The sequence below is a fragment of the Pleurodeles waltl genome, chromosome 7 (genome assembly GCF_031143425.1).
Source record: "Pleurodeles waltl isolate 20211129_DDA chromosome 7, aPleWal1.hap1.20221129, whole genome shotgun sequence".
In the NCBI taxonomy this organism is placed as follows: domain Eukaryota; kingdom Metazoa; phylum Chordata; class Amphibia; order Caudata; family Salamandridae; genus Pleurodeles; species Pleurodeles waltl.
In genome coordinates this window covers 1,284,496,789-1,284,518,170 of record NC_090446.1, presented here as the reverse complement: position 1 = coordinate 1,284,518,170, position 21,382 = coordinate 1,284,496,789, and the positions used below count along the sequence as shown (strand labels likewise).

The 21,382-nt window shown below is 46.9% G+C and overlaps 1 protein-coding gene across 2 annotated transcripts in view; it reads left to right on the top strand.

Annotated features, from left to right (window-relative positions):
• The first annotated feature begins 9,025 nt into the window (after nucleotides 1–9,025).
• The window catches only part of LOC138246180 (uncharacterized protein ZSWIM9-like), a 135,849-nt gene continuing 123,492 nt past the window's right edge, over nucleotides 9,026–21,382 (top strand). Inside the window, exon 1 of one of the 2 annotated variants that reach the window (XM_069200504.1) lies at nucleotides 9,026–9,161. The gene's annotated coding sequence lies outside the window, so the exon portion shown is untranslated. The remainder of the gene's footprint in view (nucleotides 9,162–21,382) is intronic. The other variant, XM_069200505.1, reaches the window with a different exon arrangement.

Sequence of the window (21,382 nt, the reverse complement as noted above, 5' to 3'; positions counted from 1 at the left end):
CAGCCAATTAGAAAGTACTTAAACAAAAACTACAAATCCCATGAACCCACCATAGCACCATAACAACCATAGAGTCGAACCCTATAAAACCTTCCTGACACGAAGACTCTTCCTCTTTCTTTGCTGCTTCGCAGCCAGTTAAGTGTATACTTCTTTCTCAGCACGAGCATTGTTCTGTTTACTGTGTGATTGTTGTGGTTTAATCCTTGTACGTGCGCCTTGCGAGCCATTTTTCTCATTATCGTATCCCATTGTTTTCAATGCATGGTTGTTTTACTTTGTATGTTTGTTCACCGAGCGGCTTGCCGCCTGCGCTGACAGGAAGGTTTTGTTACGGGGAGCCACGGCCACGCAGTCCTATGTTTATTTCTATTTATGTGCCTTGAGGCACGCGAGGCGGCCGGCGCGTTCCTTTCCCTATTTTAAGTGATTCCCGGCTTGTGCGCTTCAATAACTTCCAGCGCGCATCCACCCACGTGTGTTCTGAGCTCCGAACCGTGGGTTGTTAAGAGCCTTGTTCCCCTGTGCTCCCCCTGAACGCCCTGTGGTTGCTGGTTGCTCCCAGGGTTGTAAAATTCTTAAGAGGCTTGCCTAGAGCTGCCGAGTGTTCCCTCCTCACTCTATTTTGTTTCTTACTGCATTTGGGGTCAGATTGACAGTTCCCCCTTGGATCCTTCCCCTTGAGTTCAGTGGTGATTAAGGTTTGATATCTCTGTGTATATATATATATATATAGAGAGAGAGATATACATTTTTTCTTAACCTGAGTTGCATTCACCACTCTTTCCAACATGTATGACGAATATCAAGATGGGGATGAAAATTATTATTTTGAAGAAGCTCACACGGGTTCCTTTGAACAGGATCTGGTACAAGCGTTGGACGCAGGTGTGCACCAAACCATTAATGATGCCTTGGCAAAGGCTATTACTCCTTTGAAACACCACCTTTATGGATTTGCTCAGCAACAAGGCTAGCTTTCTCCCGCCAGAGGTCTTAGTGATGAGTCCACGACCCAGCCTCCTAAAGAGATTCACTCTGAAGCCTTTCAAAAACTCGTGACTTTTTTGGCTAGCGAACACCCCTACAGTATGGCTGCTGCACCCCGCTCTGAAGAGTTGTCAGATGGCTCTGATGCCGCCTCTTCTCAAGAATCGTCAAAAACTGATTCACACCCTCCACGAAAGCGCATGCAAAAACCCATTATACCTCCAATCCTAAGCAGGCTAGACTGCTTACTTTTGAACCGGGTGAAATTATACACCACATATCCACTGCCTGACTTCCTCCCCCTAAAGTTTCCGATTATGTGAAGAGCCACATTCATCAAGAATTCGACAAGGAGGTTCACGCACGTTTGCGTTCTGAATGCCCCAGACCTGACCTCCACGACAAGGTGGCAGAGACTCCTGAGACAGACGCATCTATGGTAACCTACCTGAAGAAATACACTAAAGACCCTAAGAAGGGTATCGATAGGGCTTGGAAGTCCTGTCAGGACAAACTTTTAGACTTATCTGGCCCTTTAACTAAGATTCTAGAAATGGCATATCAGGCAAAGGCATCTAACTCTCCTATTAATGCGGACACTCTGATTGGTTGGTCTCAACGCGCAATATGTCTCTTGGGCAATACTAACTGTGCCCTTTCTAATGAGCGTTGTCGTTCTATTCTTATGAAACTTGAATCCAAATTGGCAGACCTCGCTTCCTCTGAAGCGGGTCCAGCAGCTCAAGGACTGTTATTTAGGGCTCCCTTTCTCAAGGAACTTTCCAAGTTCGTCTCTACCTTCTCTAGCCTGGACAAGGCTCAAGGCTCCATCAAGAGAGCTCTGCGACCTCTTTTTTCTCGGGCCGGATGCTTCAGGAGGCGTGCGTTCGGCCGAGGTTTCCAAAATCCATCCGGAGACAGCTTCCAGGGTCAAAGAGGTAGAGGTGGCTACCAAGACCAAGCCTCCTCCTTCTACCCTTCCAGATGTTCGTTCAGAGGTCGTTTCCGTAGAGGAAGGTTCAAGGGCACTGCGGCAGCCATCCAGGATTCTTCCTCTACAGGTGAGAATTATTTCATAGGAAGTAGTTTCTTTAGGGGGTCGCACTCAATATTTCTTTCACAATTTGCAAAAAATTTCAAATGACCCGTGGGTGCTAGAATGTGTTCAGGGATTCAAAATAGAATTCTTCCAGTCTCCCCTTCAACTTCCTTTTCCCAACACTCTGTATTTTTCCCTCTCAGATCAGATCACCATTCAAAAAGAAATTATGACACTTCTATCCAAGGATGCGATAGAGGAATCGGTGTTACAACCCCGACGGTTTGTGAGCCCCATTTTTCTAGTAGACAAGAAAGGTGGGGGCTCAAGGCTGGCCCTCAATCTAAAAGAATTCAGTCAGTGGATACTGTATCGCCATTTCAAAATGGAGGGCATCTATTTACTAAGGGAAATTGCCCGAACTGGAGATTGGATGGTCCGTCTGGACCTGAAAGATGCTTATCTTTCCGTTCCTACCTTCCCTCCCCACAGGCGCTTCCTCGAGTTTCTTTGAGAAGGGAAGATTTACGAATTCAAGGTTCTTCAATCTGGCCTTTCATCGGCCCGTGGTGCTTCACGAAGCTGATGAAACCGGTGGTGGAATGTCTGAGAGACAGGGGAGTCCGCCTCATCATTTACCTAGATGACATAATATATATGTCCCAATCTCCCCATACGGTTATGATACATCTGGAATGGGGATCTCTCTTCTTCAGGATCTAGGCTTCGTCATCAACAGCCAAAAGTCCATTCTAATCCCTTCTATAGAGTTCCTAGGTTTCTTGGTGGACTCCCCCTCGGCTCGCTTGATTCTTCCTCCAACAAAGGTGAGGAATATCAAGAAAGATTTGAGACTAGCATTGTCCAGGATAACTGTATCCTTGAGGTCCATAGCCCATCTGGTGGGGTTGCTAGCTTCTTCGATTGAAGCAATTTTCCCAGGACCTCTACATTACAGATCCCTTCAACGTCTCAAGATCAGACACTTGAACAAGGGCCTGTCTTATTCCCAGTCAGTTCCCCTCTCAGAGGAGGCGAAGATGGAAATCTCTTGGCGGTTATCCCACATGGAAGCATGGAATGGGAGAGTTATTTTTCCCTGCTCCCCGGACCTGGTCATAGAAGCGGATGCCAGTCTTTGGGGTTGGAGGGCTCATTGCGGCCAGATTTCTACAGGGGGTCGCTGGTCGCAGCAAGAACTATCGCGACATTTCAATTGCCTGGAGCGCTTAGCGGGCTCTTTTGCCATTCGCAGCTTCACCGCGGGCAACGCAAAATGTTTCATTCTTCTCAGGATGGACAATGTGTCAGCGGTTCGGTATGTGAACAAGCTGGGGGGGGCCAAATCTCCCTTACTGACGGAGATTGCCAAAGATTTTTGGCATTATTGTCTTCTCAAACACATTTCGGTGACAGCGGAGTATCTTTCGGGTCAGCGGAATGTGAAAATTCTAATCGCGATTACTAGAACATTGTTCAGTGTCACACAAAATGCATTAAAATGTCAGTCACACATAAACACATTGAAACTTGGAAATGTGCACATACTTGAACTGAGATCTTGGCAACTATGTGACAACTTTCAAAAAAGGGGTGGATTAAATATAAAAGAGAGCACACGTGTTTTAAAACCACGACAGTTTCATGTGCTTGCTTACTATACACAAATAACACCAGCACAATAAACGTGAAACACAATGTGGCAGTTAAATACCATGAAAACGCTAATAAAGCCGGGACTTTAACGCTATTCTTACATACTTAAAAATCATTATTTTAGCTTTCTCCTGCTAATTTTTTTCACCCACGACATACCATCTTGGTCTACCAGCTTTTACAATTCCTTTAACGTTACCTCCTCCTCCTCTATCCCTCATGGGAAACAGTTAAAAATTTCCCCATCTGTGGGTTTTAATGGTTCCCTCACTATCTCACTCTATAACAACGGTACTGTTATGATCCAAGCCAAAGACTCCTATCTCTCTCTCTTTGACCGCCTCTTCCCTTCCCTACTCCCCTCCCCTGCGACCGGGCTATCCCTTGACTCTCCATCTAGCTCCACCAATTACTCCCTTTCTCCTCCCTTGACCCCCCCACTCTCCAATAGGCTGCACCCTGGGGAGGCACAGGTCGACCCTCTTCTCTCCCCTCGGACCTCCCCTCCCATTCTTCCCCCCTCACAGCATGCCCCTCCCCTCTTCACTTCAGCCTCACCTCTAGCAAACACGCTTCTCTTCCGTTCTGCACCATTCCGGCACTCTATTCTCATCTCCTCCCCCCTATCCCTTATGGCCACCCCCCTCCTTAGACCACCTCTCCTCCAGCCCTCTCCCTCTGTCTATGTTCCCTACGTTCCCCTTGTTCCCTCCTCCTCTCTGCTTTTCCGCCCACTCCTCCCTTCACTATGTACCCCGATTTCCCCACAAATACTTTCCATCTCTCTCCCTCCCCGCTCTCCTCCAGCAATGCTGTGCTACCCCCTTTCCTCCTCTGGTAACCCCTGCCCTCCCTCAGACCGAGCAGAATCGCTTCCTTTCTTCAACTTCCCTTTCTCCCAATCCCCCCCACTCTGCCTGATACCCGCTCCCTCACAGCCACCTCACTTAGCTACCAGGACCTATCCAACCCACTCCCCTCCCTTCCTTCCATACCTCCCTAATCCCTATGACTCCTCACACTCTTCCCCTCTCCTACCGCCCCACCGCCCCACACCTCTACTATCGCCCCCTAATTCTGCCCCTTACTCCTATCCTTCTTGCAACGCCAACAACGTCAACTCTCCTCTCACCCCTGGCGCACCAACTCATGCTCTCATCCAAAACCGTTCCCCACCTCTGAACCCTATACCCCTACTCCCCTCCCATTCCCCCACCTCTCCCTGCCGTACACTGCCTAGTGCACCCCCTCCTGTTTCCATCGAGTCACCCAACATGCTGTGCTCTTCATTAATCTCTCTGGAAAATAAGCTAGGCTCTCTAATCACCGCCATCTCCCAACTTGAAGCTACCATTCTAGTTTTAAGCTCCAAGATCTTGACTTTTCCACACACCTCAATTCCTTTGGCAAACACTCACCCTTCCACGAGATGTACCTCACCCTCACACCCCATTATAGCTAAGCATAGCCTGTCGTCTGCAAATCCACACAAGCACTCGATCGCCACCCTTCCTTCACTTCCACTTCCCAGTAACCCTGTTATCTACACTATTCCGACCATCTCCTCTATCAGAACCACTCACCTACCTAAACCCTCCCGAGCGACCTCATATAAGTACAATATCCCTATCACCCCTCATAGCCCAAGTGCCCCCGTCACCAAAACAGTTGCGTCAGAGCTGCGCTGTTTACTCCACAACTGCAGATCTGCAATAAAACACAAACTTGAAATCTCCGATACCATCAACTTGCACAATATTGACATGCTCTTCCTCACAGAGACCTGGTTCAACGATACCTCTCACTCTATGTTTGATCTCCTTGTACCCACAGGCTATTCTATACTTAGAAATGACAGAATTGACAAAATTGGGGGAGGTGTTGCAGTCATCTTTAGAAACTCCCTTCAACTTAAGGCTCTTCCTAACAGCTCCTTTCACACCTTTGAATGCCTATCTCTTGAGCTTCAATTGCACCACCACTCACCCCTCAGATTCCATGTTATTTACCACCCGCCTGGTAGCAGCCCTTCGTTTTTGGAGGAACTCAGGGACTGCATCAGCGACCAATTCACACAAAGTGACAATCAGATCTTCGTGGGTGACTTCAATGTCCACTGGGGCTCGCCTCAAGACACCTATGCGAACTTGCTGGCCACCTTCCTCTCTGCAAACGATCTTATCCAACACTGCACAGAAACAACACACTCTAAAGGCTCAATCCTGGACCTTGTTATTTCTAAAACAGGCTTGCTGACTATCGCTACCCCTATTCATGTAGACTGGTCGGACCACCTCCTCATCCCATTCTCTCTTCACCTATCACACTCTATAACTCTTGGCCAGCCTAAGAGGGCTACTTCCTGGTTCCGTGACACTAAAAATATTGACCTCAGTAACCTCTGTGATTCTGCTTTGCTATCACTTCCAAGGCTAGACCCGGACCTTGATGTTAACGATCTCACCGCCCAATGCCTCACAGTCCTTGCAGTCGAAATCGATAATGTCGCTCCTCTCCAAAGCAAAAAGAAAAGGCCCACTCCCTCAGCACCTTGGTTCAACAAATCCCTCTATGAAGAAAGGAAGCTCCTAAGAGCCCTTGAGAAACAATGGAGACAAGTGCCCTCCACTGAAAATTTGGCCACGCTTCGTTCAGCAAGATCCAAGTACCACAAACTCATCTTCCTTGGAAAAGCGTCGCACTACAAATCCCCCCTTGACTCAGCCAAAAATAGACCAAAAAAACTATTCGACCTCATCAAGAACCCAAACAGCTCACCCCCAACCTCCAAATTGGAAGATTCCACAAAGAAAGCAGAGGAATTTGCTGTATTCTTTGACAATAAGGTAAAATCACTTGTAGATCAGGTCATTCATCCTACCCCTACAGAGGAGCGCAAATCCCTAACCATTTGGCAAAACTTTGACCCCATCTCTGACGATGCTCTCCTTAAATGCATCCTCGATACAAAGCCCTCTAACCATTCTCTTGACCCCATCCCTAGTGCCATTGCCATTGACTTCTTTACTAATTCTCTTTCCTATTGGACCACTCTGGTCAACCTCTCCCTCAGTCAAGGCTCCCTTCCTGTTTCCTTCAAAACTGGGCAGGTCACCCCTCTGCTTAAAAAACCCACCGCTGATGCGAACGACCTTAACAACTACCGTCCCATCACTAACCTACCCTTCCTTGCAAAAATCACAGAAAAATGTGTAGCGAAACAACTCTCTCAACATATCAAGGAAAATGATCTTCTTGACAATTTCCAGTCCGGCTTCATTCAAAACTGCAGCACTGAAACAGCCCTGCTGCTAGTGATTGATGACGCGCTGCGGATACTCGATTCAGGGGAGTCTTGTCTTCTAATTCTTCTGGACCTTTCTGCAGCCTTTGACACTGTTAATCACAACACTCTCCTTAACACTCTTCAACAGAGAATGGGCATGGAGGGCACTGTGCTCAAATGGTTTGCCTCCTTCCTCTCTGATAGATCCCAAATGGTCAAAATTGCGAACAGTCTTTCAGCTCCTTTAGTGGTCAGGCAGGGTGTTCCTCAAGGCTCCATACTTGCACCCACACTGTTCAATCTCTATTTAGAACCGCTGGGAAATCTCCTGAGTAAATCCGGGATCCACTATCACCTATATGCGGATGACACTCAGATCTACCTTAAGGTGGCCTCCACTCACGATCTCTCCTTCCTTAGCTCTACTCTCGACTCCATTCAAAACTGGATGTTAACTCATCAACTGATTCTGAATCCCTCCAAAACAGAATTCCTCCTCCTCTCCTCCTCACTTTCTCATCCCCCAGTGCAATCATGGATGGATCAGATCAATCTAATAAACAATAAACCCATCATTGTCGAGAGCGCAAAATCCCTTGGTGTCATACTCGACAAAAAACTCAATCTACTCTCCCACATCTACTCCATTGCAAAGTCTGCTCGACACCAACTGCGCCTTCTTTGGGTGATTCGTCGCTTCTTCCCGGAGCACGACCTTAAAACCCTGGTCCAATCGCTGGTTCTCTCCAGATTGGACTACTGCAACTCTCTTCTTACTGGCCTTCCCAAATCCCACCTTTCCCCCCTGAAGTCTATTCTCCATTCAGCAGCTCGTTTCATATATGGGGCCAAAAGAAGCGACCACATCACACCCATTCTATCCACCCTCCGTTGGCTTCCCATAGAGGCAAGATCTATCTACAAAACTGCATGTATCACCCACAAAGCCTTGCACGCCTCCTCCCCTCGCTACCTGGTGAATAAACTGAAACTCTCTGGGGGCTCCAGACCATCACGTAATGCAGAAAGGTTATTACTTGAACCACCCATTTTCAAGAAGGAAAGATCGATGGCCCAATCCTTTTCAGGCAACGCGGTGAGAATCTGGAACTCACTTCCGCCTCAGCTTCGGACCACCACCTCTTCCCAGGCCTTCAAAACCGACCTCAAAGCTCTCCTCCTTCAAAGACACTTCCAAAGTTAATTCAAGCCCTCTGTTTTCTGAAGGAAGTCCTTCCATTATAGGAAATTCTGTTCTCCATGCCTATAGAAGTGCCTTCCCAGGGTGTTTTTGTGTTTTGAGTGTATGCCATTTAGTGCAGTATTATACCTCTACCTGTACTTTGTACTCTTTTGTAACTTGCACACTGCACCTTTCCTTTTACAACGTATCATTTGCTACCTCTTATTTCTTGTGTGCTTTTGGTATATGCACAACGGCCACCACTGCCTCATGTAACGTAACTATAGTTTTAGTGTTTTGAGTGTCTACCATTTATTGCAATTTTATTTATTTTTTACCTCTACACGTACATTATTTGCTCTTGTATCCTGCACACGTCACTTTTTCCTTTCGTAACGTATCGTTTGCTACCTCATGTATTTTTTTTTGCTCTTGATACTTGCACAATTTTCACTTGCCTCATGTAATGTAACATTTATTTTTGTGACAGGCACACTTGTAATTTTTCTCTTCATGTATCTTTACTTGCCTATTGTGAAGCGCTCTGACACCTTCGGGTAAAGTCCGCGCTATATAAAAACGCATTAAATAAATAAATAAATAAATAAACATACTCCACTTCAATCTGTTAGGAGGAAATCTGTTTTTTTTTTTTGCGATTGAAACTAACCATGATATTGAGGTGCTTCACCATCCGAAGCAGTCAGACAAGCAACATTTTAACTTACAAACGTTGTCTACTTTGAAATTGAATAAAGCTGGCGGTTATCAGCCCAGCAGCATGGCGCCCAGCACTGATCCAGACCATTAAGTTAGTCAGCGGTCTAGTACTGGATTCTTGTTTGAACGCAGTGCATTCTGGGCCGGTCTCGGGTCTTAGTGCGTGCCTGGTTTGAAGGGCTCCCGATGTTGGCGCTATACTGCACTAGTGTGGGCTGGCTCTAAATTCTCAGCGCATGCCGAGGAGCAGCGAGGCATGAGCACCTGATCCTCTGCGCGTGGTATGGGTGAGTGTTAGAGCTGTAGCTGGTGAAAGGGTCTTTCAGTTCGGGCGGCTGATAACGTTACCCAGGCACATTGTTGGTGTTCCTAGTACACTTTGTTTTGTCACTAAGGTTTACGAAAGAACATGTTCCCTATGACACCTGCTTCTATTATAGGTGTGAGACACTAAAGGGTAACATACTTTCAGTATGCGTTTACATTCGTTTGAGCTTCCTTGTTTCACATCCCCGTCATCTTGTCTGATCTCGATGTTTAAGGGCTCACGTGAGAGTGGAGGTGGGCGATCTAGCAAATTCAAAGAGGGAGCCCGAGCTTACCTAGCGATCACTGTGCCTTGGCCCTAACTGTCGGATCACGAGTCGCGCCTGCAAAAGATTCAACATATAACAAATGTCGTGAAAAAATGCAATACAATGAATCTTCTTCTAAAGTGAAAAACATACTTTTTTCAATAACTTGTCAATTAATTACATAATGTATCGCACTGCATTGAGTAATAGTAACGTTTAGGTAATAGCATTGTAGCCCTATGACCTAAATTGTCAACAAAACAAAGGTTTTGGAGCTCCTACAAAGTTAGTCCATCGGGTAAAAACTCTTAAAGGAAGTTCATGCGAAGTGCAGCGGTGCTTGAGACCGATATGTTCTGCCAATATATTTGATCTCCATGTTCTGTAGAAATAGTCTAGACAGGAAAGCATCCTTTATTAACAATACATTTGTATAATAGCACACGCTTTCAAAATGAAAATACTAACTTTCAGTGCCACCCAAAACCAGAAATCCCTGGCGGCAATACTGAGGTGTACATGGGGCAATTTGAGGGCCGTTTATGAAATTACCAGTGTGATAGTTGGCTGCAAAGAAGAACAACAAGAAATATCTTAAGACAAAAGTGTGCCACAATGTAGACAAAATATTATACAGAGATAGGGACAGTGCTCCCTTATCCTGCCTTTCGCAGTTTTTGGCTAACAAACACTGCACTGGGGAGCCAGACGTGCAGTGCCTGGTTTGCTTGATTGCAGTTCATCAGTCCCTATAGGATAACGACTGAGGCCAGGCTTCGACCTTTTCTTGCCCCCACCTCCACCTCCATCTCCATGTGAGAGAGATTTGAAGGTTGTGGATTATTATTTACAATTAAAACAGTTGAATTGTGGTACATATTTGTGACACCTCCCACCCCATGAGGGAAGGAGGCGGTAGGCCCTGCAGAGAGAGATTTGATCCAGGCAGGAAAGCCTCTTGGCAAATGGCACTGCCATCAGTTGCTGTATGTTATTGTTTTGCAGCCATAATTACAAAGAATGCCTAGATGTGTAGTTCCATTACTGTTTGTAAAAGTCAAACTACTAATCTCAGCACGTTTTTTGCTGCTGGCTGAAAACCAGGACTGACTGAAAGTAACCAGCATGACATAGGAGTCACTTAACAGATACCTATCTGTGGGACCGCTGTAGAATGTGAGACTATTGTTCACAAGGAATTCAAAGTGATACTATTCCAAGGTTTGAGATTCATGCCTAATGGATGTAACTGTCAAAGTTAGGACACGCGCAGCCACTGAGTAGACTAGCCTAAAGATTGGGACTAAGCTAAATGCTTTTTGAGTCCTACATTTAAAGAAAATAACTGTCATGCTTGCCAATATGAGCCAATGGCTAACCTTTCCATGTGGATTTTTGGACTAAAACAAAAATTATAATTCTTTATAGCGATACTTAAATAAGTAGTGCTGGTAAGCCCTACAAAGAGTGTTGCTCTCAAAGGACAGGGTCACACCCAGTGAGAGACAGTATTGCAAGTGGCAAGACATGAAGACCATCCAAGTGATGAGATCGTAGAAAAACACGTGAGATACATTTTATGATTGAATTTGTTCTTTCCGTGAGATTCACCATCCAGGAGTACAGTTCACATTCCTCTAATCATGAGATACATTTAACTCAGAGTTCGATTTACATTAGTCTTCTGGACATACCTAGATAAAGAGCGATTTCTGGTGTTTTCCTTATTAAAAAAAAAAAAAAAAAAAAAAAAAAGCAAACAGAGTACTTTAACATTGTTGATCCCACATGTTTGTGTCAACATTGTCCACTTTGTCAGTGTAATATTTATCTGTATTTTTCCCATGGCTAGTTAATGGCATTAGCCAGGAAGCTGTGTTTTCTTCTTTCTTCTTCTTTTTTTTTTTTTTTTTTTTTTTTTTTAATAATCAAATTCAGCGACTTGTCACAGAACAGTCTCATAGTGTGCTCAGTGAATTAACTGACTTTCTGACTGTAAGCTTTAATCTGGCATTGATTCTTTTGAATAAAAAGGGTTAAGCCATGTTACTCTGTATCCCAGTCAACCAATCAATCAATCATAGCATTTGTAAAGCACACTAATCACCTGTGTGGGTATCAAGGCGGTGGGAGGTGCTACTGATGCTCGAACAGCCAGGTCTTGAGGTGTGTCCTGAAGGTTAGCAGGTCCTGTGTCTGTCGCAAGCTTCTCCAACAAGTAGCTTGTGAGTTACTAGTAGATCTTTCCGACTTCCTTTAAGTAGCTGACCTGTGTGTAGCCAAGTTTACTAAATTAGACATTTTTACTTAGTTGAACTATTATATGTATGCCAAAATTGAAAAGCGTGTCTTTGAGACAAAAATGTGTTAATTGTCAGAACTCATAAACCAATGTTTGGCAAATTTTTTTGGAATTTCCAATATATATATATATATATATAGCTTATATTTCACTAATAAATCATGCAGTGTTTGGGCGACTTATTGCTAATATCATTACCTGGGTGCCAGGGACATTGCAGCTATGGTTGTTATTACTAATGTAGAGGTATTGCATGTTGACAAAGCCTCTTTTATACTATTGCACCTGATGCATTGAGGTAATCTCTGCTTGTAATCTTGCATTGGGTGGCCACTAATGTAATCTAGTCTGTGGTTACTATTACAAAAATAATAATATTAGTAGTTAATAATAGTCGAGCGTGGCGAGTAACCTCATCCATAAACAGAGTAATTATTTGATTATTAGTACCACAAATTAATTATTCAGCATAAGTGTATTAATAAACATGCTCATAAGTAATTTCAAAACTTCTTTGTATTAATTGAAACTGATGATTCCATTATTAAAAAGTTAAACGTTCATAAGCCTTCACCATTCTCAGTCCATTTTTCTTTCAATACATGGTCTTTTCAAAAAGTGCAACTTCCTTCTTAAAATGTATTTGTTGTATACACTGCTTAGCCTGCTAATGAAACAGCCTGCAACAGCCGAGGCATGTTTAGCGGTTATCTCGCCATTTCTTCAGGGCTGCAGGAACCAGAAATATAATTCAGTCTAAGAGGTTGTTATAGAACCAGTACTGTATAAGACTTGATTCCCAATTTCTAGTCAGGGATACAATACAGATATGTATCCAAAACACATGAGATGTATATTGACATGCATTGTAGCACCCGCACTCTGAAGCCAAACCCCATATTATTCCATGTTCCCAGTTTAATTTTTGATGATCTTTAAGTGTGTAATATGCAATCATTAATCAATCTTGCACATCATATAATTGAACTAAATTATACAAACCACCTTACTACAAAGGAAAAATGTAAATCTACCAAGTACAGCATAGAAAACCATAATTAAGAACATGTATGTCAAAGTATATTACTTGGACAAAGCATCCTATATTTTATAAGAATGTAGAAACATATTTACCCCAACAGATGTAAATGGATGTAATATACAGTAATTCTGTCAGTCAGTTACTGTTTTTATATCACTAACTAGTCCTAAGACAGCAGGTGGAATTAAATACAAACATAATAAGAGAGAAACAAAAATAGAGAACCTCCAAACACCAAGACGAAAAACATATATATTCCCTGTTTGGCCTCCAAAATCTAGCTTCCCCAAGTTCACTATTATATTTTCTGTTCGGTCCTACCTTATTATTTAGACATCTCGTAGTACATCATCATGCTATTAATGAAAGGCGCAGAACTTGAACGCACAATGATTTCCTATGAGATGTCTAAATATTAAGGTAAGACCAACAGAACATGTATTATTGGACTTAAGAAATCTTGCTTTTGGAGGTGAAATGGGGAATAAATAGTAAGTGCTTTTCATCCTTGTGTCTGCAGGGTATGGGTGAAATTTATGATGATATTTAGTTATCAACTTTTTGTTTCTGTGATGGTGCATGAACCTTAGTTGAAGATTTGTGTGCAATATCCTCATTAAGGATTGATTGTGTCACATATATGCTAATATCTCACTTATGGGGAAGGGGAGGCTCTCTACCTTTTGTTCTCTCTTGTTACATTTGTTTTTAATTCTCCTTGCTGCCCTAGAACTATTTAGCGATATCCAAAGAGTAACTGAATGACAGAATTCCTGTGTCTTACATCCATTTACCTCTGATGGTGTGAATAGGTTCCTGCATTCTTATAGAATATATGATTGTTTTGTTCTTCTAATATAAGATGGCATGCACTGTCTCAATTAAGGTTTTCTTTGCTGTACTTCTCATATTTAAATGTTTTCTTTGTAGCAAGCTGATTTCTGTTCTTACATTTTGTTATTGTATGACTGATTAATGAGTCTATATTATGACCTTGAACACCATAAAAAATTAAACCAGGAATATGGGGTTTGGCTGGCAAGTGTTCGTGCTACAATATGTGGCAACATATATCCCATATGTTTTGGATACATATCTGTAATGTATCCCTCACTAGAAATTGGTAACCGAGACTTGCACAGTATTGATTTTGTGACAAACTCTTAAACTGAACTTATTCCTGCAGCCCTGAAGAAGTGAAATGATAAACATGTGTCAATTGTTGCAGGGTGTTTCAGTTAAAGAATAAGGAAGGTAAATAAGAAATATGTTTTTGGGGAGGAAGTTGTGCTTTTTGAAAACAAGACTATGTATTGGAAGAATTGTGAACTGAAAAGTGTGAATCCTTATGAACATTTAACTTTGTTATAAGGGAATTATCAGTTTCAGTAAAAACAAACCAGTTTTGAATTGATTTAGGAGTATGTTTATTAGTATATTTTATGCTGAATAATCCATTTGTGGTACTATTAATTGCATAATTACTCTGCTTATGGATGAGGGTACTCCTCGCATTCTACAATTATTTATTTATAAAACTTTGTTGAGCCAGAGGGGAAACTGGCTTATGGGTTTAGTGTACAGGACCACTAGTTCTGTTATCCCCAAGAAAATAATATTAGTAGTTTAGGATCATTTTAATTGAATGCAAGTAGCTATTCTTACAGAAAGGTTTTGAGTTTTTTATGCAAGGTTTGCATTGTTACAGGCCAGATAGATTGACAGTCATAAGAGTTGCTGCAGTGTTAGCAAGGTTTCTGTTTATTGAGTTTTCTTTCTGACAAAAGTTGATTGTAGAGTTCGTATTGAGTTCTGAAGGCCTTCAGCCAACATCAGAACAACTAGCCATTAGTTTGCCATTAACCTTTAAATCATAAGAAGTGCTTGTGATTTAATTAGTCTCGTTTAGACTTTTCTCCATATATTTCTAGAGCTGAGCTTAGTAGTCACTCCACAGTATGATGGTGTTTGGCAGCATTGGTTATTCTGGCTTTGCTTTGTGTAGCTATTTACTTCCTCTTCAGGGTTGGGTGCTTTCTGACATATTCTCACAATGTGGCTTCCCAGCTGAGTTTAGAGTCCAGTGACACTCATAGGTAGGAGCCATTGTTTTTCTGTTTTAGCTCTCTGTTCAGGTGGATCTTTCGATGTTCACTAAAATGTTTATAGTGAACAGCATCACTGCATTCTTGCTAGTGTTCAGCTCTATCTGCCTGTTACTTTACCAGACAAAGGGGGTCATTACAACCCTGGCGGACGGTGTTAAAGAGGCGGTAAGACTGCCAACAGGCCGGCGGAAAAAAAAGGGAATTATGACCGTGGCGGAAACCGCCAACAAAGACAGCCACTTTAACACTCCGACCGCCACAGCGGTACAGACAAGCAGCGCGGCGCTCACCGCCAACAGACAGGCGGGAAACAAAGTACCGCCCACAGCATCACAACCTACCAATCAGCCACCTTTTCCGGGGCGGATTCACTGTGGATAAAAACACGGCGGAAACAGCCATTTCAATGGGAAAAATCTCACCTCTACACACTCCACGAGGAAGGAGGGCACCATGGAGCCGGAACTCCAAATACTCCCTGCGATAGTCTTCCTGCTCCTGTATGATCATCATCAACGCCGGCGCCGAAGACAACGGTGAGTACTGCACCTACAACATAGGGTAGGCAAAAGTCAGGGACACACACTTGCAACACCCCCACCCGACCCTCACCCACTACAACACACACACCAATGCATATCCAAACATAACAGTAACAACCCCAAAACCCCCCCGGAAGAATGCAAAGACAAAAGGAAATGAGTGCAACCATTGTAATGTATCAAAATACAGTAAGCTAATATATACAGATATATACATTCAACAAAATATGCATCACAATTAGTAGTACAGGTATGCACCATTCAATATCCGTGGACCACTGGACCCAAAATGCATAGACGAGGCCCACACACGAAATACAACAGGCACCTCAGGGGGAAGGGAAGGGGGGGCACCTCAGCCGGATGGCAGCACCACGCCAGATCCACGAGGGGGCTCCATGCCGATTGATGTATCCTGGGGAGTGCAAAGCCACAGTCTCACAAGTCTTTTCACTGAGTGGGTTGCCCACTGTTCAATCCTGGGGAGTGCAAAGCCACAGTCTCTCAAGTGGATGACAGTCTCCACTGGCCCTGGAGGGGGACTGGTGCCCAGAGTGCTTCATCCTGTTAAGGACTGAGGTAGTGGATGCTGTTCTCCACTGGTTCTGGAGGGGGACTGGTGCCCAGAGTGCATCACTCTCCCCGTGACGGTCCCAGTTCCGTCACTGCCCCTGCCGCACATGGCTAGCGGTGCTTGAGTTGGCGTTGCTTGCCCTGTTCAGCGGTGCTTGCCATGGCGGTCTTTGCCCTGTTCAGCGGTGCTTGCCATGCCGGTCTTTGCCCTGTTCAGCGGTGCTTGCCCTGTTCAGTGGTGCTTGCCATGGCGCCCTTTGCCCTGTTCAGCGGTGCTTGACTTTGCTGTCTCTGACCTGTGCAGCGGTGTTTGCCATGGCGGTCCCTCATTGCCCAGCGGGGCTGTGGCTGCCGGGGCCCTCCTGGGCACTGACTCTGGCGGTGGTCTCCTGGCCACTGACGATCGGGCTGGCGGTGGCCTCCTGGGCAGCGGGGATGATGGCGGCCTTCTCCGCCGTGCTGCTCTTCCCAGACCTTGGCGCTTTCTTCTGCCCCTTCCCCACCTTGGGAGGAGTCACAGCTAAGTCGACACTCCCCCGGGACCCTTGTGAGCGGCTTTGCCGGCTGGAGTCTTCCCCCTATCCCGTCGGGCACTGTCCAACTTCTGGTGCTTCACACGGGGGGGACTGGCTGTGCTTTGGCTCCGTGTCACACTGGCTGCCCTGGTGCCCGGTGCACTCCACATACCTCTAACAGGCACCACTGGTACCGGAGATTTTTTGGCTGAGGTGCTAGTACGGGACCTATGAATTGGAGGGGGGGTGGTGGGAAAGAGGTCAACGTTGCTCAGGAAATGTTTCTTAGGAACACTGGTACGGGTAGCTGGAGGGAGCCTGGGAGTGGAGAAAGAGGAGGTGGTTGTAGGAAGTGTAACTTTTGATGATTTGGGTACAGGTGCATGTGCTGGAGGCTGTCGTGAGGTGGATGGATGTTGGGTGTGTGTGTGCCCGCGTTTGTGTACTTTGGGAGGGGGTGTCACAGACACACTGGGAGAGGACACAGGGGACGTGTAAATGGTAGTGGGGGTGGTGAGTGCAGGTGAGCGTGGTGTGGTGGTGGGTGTGCTGGTGCGGGTCCTAGTGGTTGTAGTGGTAGTGCATGCAGGTAAGAGTGTAGACGACACTGGGAGGGAGGAGGGAGACGACGAGGAGGGGGACACGAGCAGTGGATGTTGCTGTGTCTGTATGTGTGTGATGCTTGTGTGAGTGCCTGTGGGATGTGGGATGTGTGGTGCCTGTGTTTGCCTGAGCTTCCCTTGTGTGTTGACGTGTGTGCAGGCTGGTCTGATAGTGTGCTTGGGATTGGTAGAGGTACAGGGGATTGGGTCTGGGTGGAGGAAGTTGGAGGGGGGAGGCTAGACACGGGGACAATGGCTGCCATCAGGCCAGAGATTGCAGGGTTCGATGATGGGCAGGCTGACCAGAATGAATGCCCTCCAGGAATGCATTAGTGTGTTGCAAAACCCTTTCTACACCCTGGATGGCATTCACAATGGTAGACTGCCCAACAGTGAGTGACCTGAGGAGGTCAATGGCCTCCTCACTGAGGGCAGCAGAGGTGGCAGGGGCTGAGGTGCCTGGGGCAAAGGTGATGCCGACCCTCCTGGGTGAGCGGGCATGGGGCGAAGGCTGAGGGGCTGCTGGGAGGGCGGTGCTGGTAGGGGGAGTGGCAGCTGTACCTGTAGAAGTGGGGGGCACAGATTTTGCCGCCACCACAAGGGAGCTCCCATCGGAGGACGAGTCCGTGTCGCTGGTTGCTGATCCGGTGACCGCCGTGAAGCTCCCCTCGCCCTCCGTCCCACTGGTGTATTCAGAGTCCGTAGTGTGGCCCTCCATGGCCATGTGGGATGCAGCTCCCTTGTGCTCCGGTGCCACTGTTCCTCCGCCTGATGATGCTGATGCACAAAAGAACAGGGAGAGCACAAAAAGGGGGGGGGGACAACAGAAGAAAGACAGGTTGAGTGCATGGCTTACCGTTACCGTTGGCGGGCAATACAGACACAGCAGCCCCCTGCACTACGCCACGCTGTTGGCCTCTACAGATGCAGTTCCTGTGATATGGCCTACATGGCTATGGTCGACATCAGCACACATAGATGACACAGGGTCATGTATTCCTGTACTTGGCACTCTACAGAGGTGGGGTGGAGTGCCACATGGCCTGCATTACGGAGGGGCCTTGCCTACTGAACTCGCCCTGGCCTAGGGAAACCCACAGCCCTCCTCCCCCACCCAGACACCTTCACTGCGCGCAAAGTCCGCAGAATGATGTTGTACTCACCCCCTTGTGCCTGCTGTGATGCCCTCAAGCGCCCATCCAACTCAGGCTAGGCCACCGCCAGGATCCGGAACATCAGGGGGGTCATGGTGCGACGGGCACCCCTCCCACGTTGGGAGGCCATCCCCATCTGAGCCTCCGCCGCCTTCTTGCTCCAGCGGCGAATGTCCTCCCATCTTTTTCGGCTGTGGGTGCTCCGTCTCTGGTGGACCCCCAGGGTCCGGACGTCCTTGGCGATGGCACGCCAAATAGCCTTCTTCTGGTGGGCGCTGACCTACATGACATGTACAGGGGAAGAAGAGAAGTCATTACCAACTGCACCGTCGAAGTGAGTGGCCCACATCCCTGCCCTTGCCATGTGGCACATGCATTCACAGTCCTTCATGCTCGCAGAACTCTGCCCCCTTCCTTCTTACAACCAGCCCTCTCCACCCAGGCATACCCCATACAACTTGCACCCTATGTACTCACCTGTTGGTCTGGAGGACCGTAGAGTAACTTGTACTGGGGGAGGACCCCGTCCACGAGCTTCTCCAACTCCTGTGCAGCGAAGGCAGGGGCCCTTTCCCCAGACGCACAAGCCATTGTCCCTTCCAGACCGAGGTCACAGCAGCACTTGCAGTATAGGTCCTCTTCTGTCGAAGATCAGGTATCGAGTGATTGAACAGATAGAAAATGGCGGTCACGTCCGCGGCGGTGCGTATCCTCACCGCCGGCGCACTTTGCCATTGGCTCCTGGGACCCATAGGGTCCAATGTTAACCAATGCAGCATTGCGCAGCGTCCTTCGACCGCCTATCGCGACGGTGTACAACGCCAGCGCAGTTAACTCACATCCCATTGTCCCACTTTAGAGGTCAGGCAGCCACCATTTCAGGGGCCCACATGGCTTCATTTTCAACTGCGTCACACATACCTAGGCCTGGACTCAACACACTTACAGACAACTTTTTGGATTATGTTTCGTGTTTTGTGTAGCTGTGGGTACATACCTCTGAGTTGCTTGACTCTGTGGTCGCTGTTGTCCTTCCTAGGCACCGTCAGCTGGGACATGTGAGGAGATGGCGGAATCCTCCGGTGTACCGACCGCTGGTGGACCTGTTGACAATAGAGGAGCGACATTTTATCATCACCTACAGGTTTGACCGTGCAACAATCCAGGAACTGTGTACCCAGTTGGAGCCTGACCTGATGTCAGCAATCCGCCATCCCACAGGAATCCCCCCTCAAGTGCAGGTGCTGTCAGTGCTCCATTTCCTTGCAAGTGGGTCTTTTCAAACAACAGTGGCCATGGCATCAGGGATGTCCCAGCCTATGTTTTCCAATGTGTTGTCCAGAGTGTTGTCTGCCCTGCTGAAACACATGAGGAGCTACATAGTTTTCCCTCAGGTGGAGGATTTGGCTACTGTTAAAGGTGACTTCTATGCCCTTGGACATATCCCCAACATCATAGGTGCCATTGATGGGACCCAAGTAGCTCTCGTCCTCCCCCCCCCCTCCCCACAGGAGTGAACAGGTGTACAGGAACCGGAAGAGTTATCATTCCATGAATGTACAGATGGTATGTTTGGCAGACCAGTACATCTCCCAGGTAAATGCTATGTTCCCTGGATCTGTGCATGACGCCTACATCCTGCGGAATAGCAGCATCCCTTATGTGATGGGTCAACTCCAGAGGCACTGGGTGTGGCTATTAGGTGACTCTGGTTACCCCAACCTGTCATGGCTACTGACCCCAGTGAGGAATCCCAGGACCATGGCAGAGGAACGCTACAATGGGCGGACTAGGAGGGTGATCGAACGCACCTTCGGCCTCCTGAAGGCCAGGTTCAGGTGCCTTCATATGACAGGTGGTTCCCTATTCTACTCTCCAAGGAAGGTCTGCCAGATCATCATCACCTGCTGTATGCTTCACAATCTTGCTTTGTGATGCCAGGTGCCTTTTCTGCAGGAGGATGGTCCAGATGATGGTGTTGTGGCAGCTGTGGAGCCTGTGGACAGTGATGAGGAGGAAGCAGAGGAAGAAGACATTGACAAAAGGGACTCAGTCATCCAGCAATATTTCCAGTGACACACATGTGAGAACACTTTCTTGCCTACTACAAGTACTTTCACACTTCTACCTTTATCCTGTCTGTCAATTTGAAGCAGTATTTGGTAACTGAGTTGTACATATCCATTGCGGTTTCACAGGTGTGGTTACCAACGTGTGTCATCTGCTTGCATCCTTCATGGACTTGTCATGTGTGACATAGGTATGTTGTCATTGTTATAGCTAATACACATTTTCAAAATCACAGACTGACTCCAGATTGTTTTGTGGTTCAATGGTGTTTATTGAAGTGCTAATTATTGGAGGGGGTGGTAAAGTGGTGATGGGTGATGGTGGAGGAATGTCCATGGCAGAGTCCAGTCTATTAGTCTCACAGGTGCACTGCCCATATGGGCATAGGAAGTGGACCTGGGACAGTTCCAGTATGGACAGGGTTACAAAGTGGGACAGTGGGATGACAATTGGGGTGGTCTCATTTCTTGGCGGGGGTCTTGCCATCGTGCTCTGTCCTGTTCCTGGATCTCAGGGACCGCTTGCGGGGTGGTTCTCCGTCTGCAGGGGGTGGGGTGCTGGTGTGGTGGTCCTGTGGCGGGGCGTCTTGTCCACTAGCACCGGCGGAGGTGGTGGGCAGTTCATCGTCCATGCTAGTGTCAGGGGCCCCTTGGAGTGCCACGGTGTCGCTCATGGTGTTCTGTGTGTCATTCAGCACCCCTACGATGGTGCTACTCTGAGTTCCTCCCTGAACCCCAAATACTGTTCCTCCTGCAGGCGCTGGGTCTCCTGAAACTTGGCCAGGACCGTAGTCATCGTCTCCTGGGAGTGGTGGTATGCACCCATGATGGAGGAGAGGGCCTCATGGAGACTGGGTTCCCTTGGCCTGTCCGCCCCCTGTCGCACAGCAGCCCTCCCAGTTCCCCTGTGTTCCTGGGCCTCCGTCCCCTGGACCGTGTGCTCACTACCACTGCCCCCAGGTCCCTGTTGTTGTTGGGGTGGAGGGTTATCCTGGGTTCCCTGTAGTGGTGGACACACAGCTGATT